Raw genomic sequence first — 9,315 nt, forward strand, 5'->3', positions numbered from 1 at the left:
TCACTTGCATTTCCCCCAACTTAGTCTACTGCATCCGTTGCTCCCAATGTGGTCTCCTCTACATTGGAGAGACCAAACGTAAACTGGGCGACCGCTTTGCAGAACACCTGTGGTCTGTCCGCAAGAATGACCCAAACCTCCCTGTCGCTTGCCATTTCAACACTCCACCCTGCTCTCTTGCCCACATGTCTGTCCTTGGCTTGCTGCATTGTTCCAGTGAAGCCCAACGCAAACTGGAGGAACAACACCTCATCTTCCGACTAGGGACTTTACAGCCTTCTGGACTGAATATTGAATTCAACCACTTTAGGTCGTAAGCTCCCTCCCCCATCCCCACTCCCTTTCTGTTTCCCTCTTCCCTTTTTTTTCCAATAAATTATAAAGATTTTCCTTTTCCCACCTATTCCCATTATATATTAAAATTAAAAAAAAAAAACCCACTAGAGCTATACCTTGAGTGCCCTACCATCCATTCTTAATTAGCACATTCGTTTAGATAATATCACCAACTTTAATTTTAACACCTATGTGTTCTATTGTACTAATGTCGTTGACATCTTTTGATGATCTGCTTCTATCACTGCTTGTTTGTCCCTACAACCACACACCCCCACCCCCCCTCCACCTCTTTGTCTCTCTATCTCTCCGCCCCCCACACACACACCTTAAACCAGCTTATATTTCAACTCTTTCTTGGACTCGAACGCAAGTTCTGTCGAAGGGTCATGAGGACTCGAAACATCAACTCTTTTCTTCTCCGCCGATGCTGCCAGACCTGCTGAGTTTTTCCAGGTAATTCTGTTTTTGTTAAAGAGGGAGTGGTGGATGTCAGACAGACTAATGAATGAAACTCTGTTTGAATGGCAGCTAATCCAAATGGGGAGAGAGAGAGTGGAAGACAAGTGTGTTCTGGACAAGAGAGCTGGCAAGTTAAACATTTTTTTAAAACTTATTAATAAATTCTTACTCTGTTAATCCCAACAGAACCTCTAGATTTTCATAGCACCATTTTAAAAAACTAGATGTTTCATAATAGCAGCTCTAAGGATCTACTTTCCAATACACACAAGTTAAGAGTATAAGGTCAAGAGTTCAGCTTTTTGAAAATATAGTCTCTCTCTTCAGCACCCCCCTCAGCTTCCCCCCCCCCCCCCCCCCCCCCCCCCCCAACCCCCTACATCTCAGCTCGCTTATGGACAGCCCCATCGGATCACCCCTTCCCACTTCAGGAATAGTTGTAGAATTTACTGAGATCTGAACTCACATTTCTAAAGCTTTTCACAAGAACAATATCTTACAGAATTGTTACACAGTTGATATTGAGAACAACAGAAAACTTGGCCCGAGGAGATTTTAGGAGGCTTTTAAAGGCACAAAGACGATGACAAAAATAAGCCAATAGTGGAGCAGAGGGAAAGGTAGTATCAGAACAGCAAGTGATCAGAAAGCAGAAGTGACATCAGGAACATACAGTTAAAGGCAAAATTTCAAGAGACCATGTCAGGATCTGAAGACAAGGTCAAAATTAATTTGCAACGGCACAGGAAGCAAGCAGAGTCTGGCACAAGCGGAGGACATGGAGGCGCTTTGTGTAGAAGTGAACATGCCACGTGATCTGAAAATTGTGCAGTGGAGATCTCAAGATGGTGTAGATTAAGGTTCAAAAAAAAAAAGCACTTTCAGATGCCATGAATGGCACTATGAAAATATAAGTTATTTGTTCCCTTTCGGGTAGGAGAATAAAAACACAAAACGCAGGAAATATATTTAGCAGTCAGGCAGCGTTTGGAGAAACAGGGTTAACAATTCAGATTGATGACCTTCTCATCACAACGAGAAAAAGTTAGAAATTAGAAAGTTTTAAGCAAAGTACAGAGGCAAGGAAATGGGGTATTACTGCAGGTGGAAGAACAAACAGGAAGGTCTGTAATAGGGAGGAAGGAATAGTGGTGGAAGGTGACAATTCAAAAGGGTTTAAAAAAACATAAATCAAAATACCAGAATCATCAACTGCTGCCATTTGGTTAAAAAGGGGGGGCAGAGGTTTCAACCTGAAATTGCTGAATTCAACGTTAAGTCCGGAAGGCTGTAACATACCAAATTGAAAGATGAGGCACTATTACTCGAACATAAGTTGACCTTCATTAGGGCAGTGTTGGAGGCAGAGGACTGAGGCCAGAGCAGGAGTGAGGGAAGGGAATTAAAATGGCAGGCTGGAGCAAAGTGTCAGAAAATGCAGTAACAGATTTCAACATGAATGGACCTAGGAACTGGATGTGGTTTCTTGGAAGTAAATATACTTGGTCTGAATGCAAGTAGTGTCATTTTAATAATGAACTTTGTCACAAAATCTTTGTTCAAGTAATAATTACAGACTATAGTTAAAAAGCCCTAACCCATTTAAATCTTGAACTAAATCAACCTGAACAAAAGAAATATTTTACAGAAATACTTAGGCTTGTAAAACATTGCTGTCTCTGGACAAGAGTTGCCAGTGAGCTCACTAGTTATTTGGAGAGTTAGGAAATAATTTACATTGACCTCAGAAGTTCCTCAAGATCTTGCATCATGGCAGGGCAGTTAGTACTTCAGCGGATACCTGTGAAAATGACCTCCTTTAGTGGGTCTCTGACTCCTTCAGAACCAATTCTTGCTCTACTACTTGTCGATAGTAGCTACCATGCTACCAATGGCAGTAAAATATACATGATGCCCAAATCAGAAACTATGCAGAAGAACTAACATTTGAGGCAAAGTATCAAGGGGAAGAACGAACGAATGAACTTTCAGAACTTACATCACAGAATGGCAGCTCTTTTCTGAAGTAATCCAAAATTAAATCTTTTCCTATCCTTATGGGCCTGTCACCTTTGCCCCTTTAAAAAAATTCAAAGATCCTTAACTACGCACTCTGGTAAAGTGCTCAATGCTCCACCAGCAGCATCCTCACCTCAGTCAGAAAAATCACTGATTCAGAACCAACATGTGAGTATATATTCCAGGCTAACATTACAGGTATGGTACCAAGAAAAGGAATGCTGTTCTTCTGATGAGTTCAGGTGATCGAAAAAGAGCCCATGGTATAATTTAGTGGCTTTGTCGCTGGACTAGTGTTCCAGAGACCCAGAGTAATGTTCTGGGGTTCAAATCCCACCACAGCAGATGGTGAAATTTGAATTCAATAAAAATCAGGAATTAGAAGTCTGATGATGACCACGAAACCATGTCGATTGTCATAAAAAAACCCATCTGATTCACCAATGTCCTTTAAGGAAGAAAATCTGCAGTCCTTACCTGGTCTGGCCTACATGTGTCTCCAGACCCACAGCAATGTGGTTGACTCTTTAGGGATGGGCAATAAACACTGAACTAGCCAGCGACACCCACAACCCATGAATAAAAACTAATCATTCTGGTACCATCTTTGTAAATCTTTTTTGCATTTTCTCCAGTGCTTTTATGTCCTTTTTAATAATATGGAGATCAGACTCTGCACAGTACTTGAAGTGCGGCCTGATCTGGGTCCAATGAAAGTTTAACATAATCTGTGTCACAGCAAGGAATCAGCAATGGGACAACGACAACTTATCTGATTTTTAATGACTGTGCCTGACAGATAAAAATGGGTCAGGACAACAGTGAATTCCCAGTTCTCCTTCAAAATAGTGCCACCCAAGGGCAATTAGGGATGGACACTAAACACCACCCAAGGGCAATTAGGGATGGACACTAAACACCACCCAAGGGCAATTAGGGATGGACACTAAACACCACCCAAGGGCAATTAGGATTGGACAATAAACACTGGCCTGGTCAGTGGTGCTCACATCTCAAGAATGAATATAAGAAGAGGGTAGACAAGAGGCTTGGATTAGCATCTCATTGGAAGGGCATTAATGTAATTGTAAAAGAGGTACCCTTTACTTCCAATTTTTCAAGATCATTTTACATAATGAAATGCAACCACTTGATGTTGCTTCAAACCTGCAGTGAACCAATGGCTCAAGGACCTGCAAAATTCCAAGCCTATAATGCTAATTATTAAAAAATCCACTTGCTCCAGAACAGTAGCATCTTACAATCTTGAGATTTCTGCACTGCTTCATTTCTGGTCTCTTGTGCATTCCCCATCTTAAATCACTCCACCAATGGCAGTTATGCTTTCAACCACCTAGGCCCAGAATTCTGGAATTCCCTCCATGAATCTCCGTGTCTCTCTACCAGTCTGATGAAATGGTCCTTAAAACCTAACTCTTTGGCCAAGTTTTTGTTCATCGGTCCTATACCTCTTTAAAGTGGCTGAGTGTCAAAATTTGTTTGATAATTGCTCTTGTGAAGTGCACTGGGATGTTGTGTTTTGTTAGAGGTGCTATATAAATGCAAATTGCTGTTGCAAACAGTTCTATGGTTTACAAATCTCAATTTCTCAATCTCTATCCTCACTTGGTGATTTTTAAATTGATTAAATCTAGCCCCCCATTTAGTCTATCAAAATCCCTCATAATATTAAAAAGTATCAAATCTTTGCTGTGAATCTATTCCCATATCTCAAATCTATCCTCAATTATAGTTTCTCATCCTTGGAATTATTCTGGTAACTCTATACTGTAAACTCTGACTATTTTGTAATGGGTAGACTAAAACTACACACGGTGGCCTACTTGGTGATTTTTGTCCTATTTCTAAAATTCATAATTCTTCTGGCTATTATATTTTGCTTAATGCACCTTTCATTCATGCAGCCCTTTTTTTTGAAAAAAACTGGGGGAATGGGACTAGGTGAGCTGCTCTTGCTGAGAGCTGGCACAGACACAATGGGCCAAATGGTCTCCTTCTTTGCTGTAACCATTCTATAATCAACAGAATAGTCAACCTTTCATAGATTGCCAAATTGAAACAGTTTTATAGGAAACTCTTTATTCTGCCATCTTAATATGATCTATTTCTGACCAGTAGTATATAAATGCCCATGACTTGATGTTATTGGCTAAGAAACATGGTGAGCACTGGACACATCTCACTGATCCCACAAACCTATAAGACATGGTCCTTTTGCCAATCACCTTGACTCTGCCTCTCTAACTCTTGACCCCTCAGGATTTTGAAACAGGTTTTGTAAAAAGGAGAATTGTCAGCAGATACTATGATAAATACTAGAAATACGCTCTTGGGAGCATGAAATTAAGCAGCATTCAGAAGAGGAGCAATCCTTTAACAAGGTTTTAGCTTTTCAGTCAAGCTAAATTTGCCAGCCGCAGTGAGCACTAGTCCACAACCAGACCACATATTTGTCCAACCAGACATGTAACTCAATGTACACAGCTAGAAAAACATACCTGATTACCGGAGGAACACAAGGTTGTCTATTATTTAGGCATAAAGAGCAGTCACCCCCCACCCCCACCCCAAACACTGACGTTCTCTGCATTCTGGTGCATTGCATTACATCACTTTGCTGTGTAGGCCTGCAGATTCACACCACGAATCAGACATAGTACAGCTAAAAGATCCTCCTTAAATTATTACCAAGGACAACACATTACAATCAAAAATTGGCACTTCCCCCCAACCCCCATGCCAGTGCAAATTTTCTCTTCAACAGAACATACCATTTGGAATGCCTGGGACTTGGGGGGAGGTTACAAAGATAGAAAGGGCACCAAGGATTTGGAACAAGGATGAGAATTATTAGAAGTTCAGGCACAGACAAAGCCTGTTGAGTTGGAGGAAATTTCTGCTCAAACAAGCCGCATGACAAATCATCAGGCGCCATGGAGTCATGGGAAGTGACGGTGAGGCAGGGCTGGGTGTCACTACAATACATGTGAAAACTGAGTTTTTTTTGGATGCTAATGTAGCATATAGATTAGGAATAGGAGAGAATCATGGGGACTTCAAAGGCAACAGCGTGGGAGCAGGAAGAGAAGCCGCTGCAGGCAATACTCTGGCTACAACTGTATAGAAAGGGATGTCCCATCGAGCTGGACAACGGAGCAGAGGCATTTGGTGGATGGTGTGGTTAACCATATCCAAGGCTGCAGACTGGCTGAAAGGGTGAGAAGGGGTAGCTGATCATGGTCAGTTACAAAGATCTGGCAGAAAGCTGATAAAGGGCTTGCCAAAATAGAGTTTTGGGAAAGACGGGCACAAATTGCCTGTCTTTCCGGGCAAAAGGATGAGTTTCGAGATGTCAATTGAGCTGAAGGCCTCAATAAAGTGCTAGCCCATTTAAACTCCTTACTCAGGTGCCTGTGAATGGAGTGCTCAACAAATCCAACGTCAATAACCAGCAGGTGATATTTCAAAAACTACCAATCAGCACAGATGCCTGCTTACACAAGTGTTCTGACTCTAAATCTAATGGCTCCACAAGAATTATTTCAGAGGCTGTCAATAGGAATACTGAGAGTGAGGCCTCCTTAACATACTAAGACCTTGATAAAATTCAAGGCTTTTGGAACAGATTATCCATCCTCTACGATGGTAACTCTTTCGAGTACAAACCCGTTTCCATCTGTTTCAGATGTTGTTTCATAGTTTGCCATTGTGAGATTTGAACTCTTGATCTCTTGATCTTGGGGTTACGAGCCCAGTACCATAACCACTTGGCCATTTAGGCCAAGCCCCGAAGTTACATTGTTTCATAGTTTGCCATTGTGAGATTTGAACTCTTGATACTCTTTTTTGAGTAAACCTGTTTCCATCTGTTTCAGATGAAGTTACATTGTTGCATAGTTTGCCATTGTGAGATTTGAACTCTTGATCTGGGGGTTACAAACCCAGTACCATAACCACTTGGCTGTTTAGGCCTCTTGATAAAATTCAAGGTGTACTATGGACAACACACAATTATTGGAGCCACAGGTGGATTGTATGAGCTACATTATGACTGGGAAAAGTCAACACCCTACAATTTTTCCCTATGAACTGGACAACAGATTGGGTTTATTGTTGAGATTGATATTGAAAGCTTCCAATTATCCATCAAGATATTACCCCATTCAGGCAATGAATCAAAGTGGCAATCTACAAAACTGTTAGTATATGCAACACACTCCTGTTTACAGATTAACTGCTTTAACACAAGAAAGAATCACCAACAGACAGTTGTGCAATTTAGAAGTGTCTCACACAAGCAATTTTAATATTAAAACTCATCCTTTAACATAAGCACTGGCTCTGAGCATTTTCTGCTCTTAGGTCTCCACTAACACTGTTCCAAGTGCACAGATATTTTTCCCCTGAAGTGTCTGGCTTCTCAGCTTGGCAATACCCATAACACTTCTTGTTCCCCCTCTCTCCCCCACTCCATTAGCACTCCTGACAAGGGTCAGTACTGGAGTTGTGTCCTTGAACGCAGAAGACATGAGACCCATACATACATACAAACAAGCAAGCAAGCAAGAGCACAAGATCCAGATCACTGCTTTCAGTTTAAAAAGGCAGTCGCAGATAAACGATTAGTCAGCAGCCTGCGAAAACGTCAGACTGCAACATTTTCACACAATGAGAAATTAAAAGCCATGGATTTCCACAAGGGGCCGAGGTACAATTTTGACATTCCACCGGCGAAGAAATGGCAAAAAAAAAATACAAAAAAAAAGTCCTCCTACAAGGGCTGAGTAGGTCATTTTAATATTCTTGCAACTGTGGGTGCTCATTAAGTGCCCACTCCTGTGGGCTGCAGGAGTCCACACCCCCCACTCCCCCTCCCCCTCCCCCTCCCCCAAACCAAAAAAAAAGACATCAAGTGTTTGAGGAAGGCATCAAAATGCAGCGGGGGGGGGGGGGGGGGGGGGGGATGAATCCTGGCAAAGCAGCAGCAACAGCAGCAGCAAAACCACCTGCCCAAAGACACTGATGGCGCCGGCAGGAGGAGACTCCACTGTCCGGGGGGGGGTGGGGGGCAGGGGAGAGGGAAAAGAAAGGCTGTTGGTGTCAACATTGAATTCACCATCCTCAAACCTAAAGAAAATAACAACCCCACCCCCCACCCCAAAATAAACCCCCTCCCCCCCTCACCAACCCGCAGCCCCTCTCACCCACAGGTAGAGAGAATTAACAGCGGCTCCTCCTAATCCCTGCCTCAACCGCCTCTGACGCACCAACAAATGATCACAAGAAAAAAACAGGGGCAGCAACATCCACATCATCTAGAATTTTGTTTTTTTTTAAAAATCGACAAGCAAATTCCAAATCTATTTATTTATTTGCCCCCCCCCCCCCGGACTTGTCGGTAATTTCCCATATTTGACGACATAACCGTCCCCCCCCCGGTCCCTTTCGGTTATATAATATCATCTTCAACCGATTTTCCGTCCAATAACGAAATTATTTATTCATATTTATATATATTTTAAACGACACACACAATCCCGGAGGCCTGTCCCGGTCGGGGCAGCCACTCACCGCCGCTCCCGGTTCGATGCAGCTGCTCTTCCTCTCCCCGGTGCCACTCTCCCGTTTCACTGCCGGTGCCGACCTCAAACCCCGGCTTCAAGGCGCCAGCAGGTCACGTGCGGAGAGCGTCAGTGATTCGCCATTCACCATCCCGGCCGCCAGGGGGAGTCAGAGAGCCGAGGGGGGGAAGAGAGGGAGGGGGGGGGAAGAGAGGAGGGGGGGGAAAGGAGGAGGGAGGGGGGGGGAAAGGAGGAGGGAAGGGAAGGGGGTGCGGGAGAGGAAAGGGGGGAGGAGGGAGGAAAGGGGGAGGGGGAAGGAAGAAAGGGGGGAGGGGGGAAGGAAGAAAGGGGGGAGGGGGGAAGGAAGAAAGGGGGTTGGGGGGAAGGAATAATGGGGGAGGGGGGAAGGAAGAAGGGAGGGGGAGGTGGAGAAAGGGAGGGGAAAGCGAGGGGGAAGGGAGAGGGGAAGGGGCGGGGAGGGGGCAGGGAGGGGAAAGAAGGGGGAGGGGAAGAAGGGGGAAGGGGGAGGGGAAAGAAGGGGAGGAGGGGAAAGGGGGGAAGGGGAGGGGAAAGAAGGGGAAAGGGGAGGAGGGGAAAGGGGGGAGGGGAGAGGGGGAGGGAGGGGGAAGATAGGAGGAGGGAGTGGGGAGAAAGGAGTAAGGCAGGAGAAGAAGGGGGGAGGGGAAAAAAGGATGATTAGGGGAGGGAAGAGAGGAGGAGGGAGGGGGAAGAGAGGAGGGGGAGGGAGAGAGGGGTGAGGAGGGAAGGTAGGAGGAGGAGGAGGAGGAAGAGGAGGACCAGTGGAAAGGGAGGGGGAAGGGAAGAGGGGGATTGGAGGTAGTGGAAGGCAGGAGGGGAGAAGGGAGGGGTTTGGGGGGAAGGTGGAAGAGGTGAGCGGTGGAGGAAGAGAGGGAGT

At 44.5% G+C, this 9,315-nt stretch overlaps 1 protein-coding gene across 2 annotated transcripts in view; it reads right to left on the reverse strand.

The window, feature by feature from the left end:
* Nucleotides 1-8,525, reverse strand: part of grinaa (glutamate receptor, ionotropic, N-methyl D-aspartate-associated protein 1a (glutamate binding)) — a 66,273-nt gene extending 57,748 nt beyond the window's left edge. Inside the window, exon 1 of one of the 2 annotated variants that reach the window (XM_041184057.1) lies at nucleotides 8,410-8,525. The gene's annotated coding sequence lies outside the window, so the exon portion shown is untranslated. Of the gene's footprint in view, nucleotides 1-8,371 lie in introns of both variants that reach the window. The other variant, XM_041184056.1, reaches the window with a different exon arrangement.
* Nucleotides 8,526-9,315: the final 790 nt, after the last annotated feature.

Source organism: Carcharodon carcharias, chromosome 3 (genome assembly GCF_017639515.1).
Source record: "Carcharodon carcharias isolate sCarCar2 chromosome 3, sCarCar2.pri, whole genome shotgun sequence".
NCBI classification, from domain to species: domain Eukaryota; kingdom Metazoa; phylum Chordata; class Chondrichthyes; order Lamniformes; family Lamnidae; genus Carcharodon; species Carcharodon carcharias.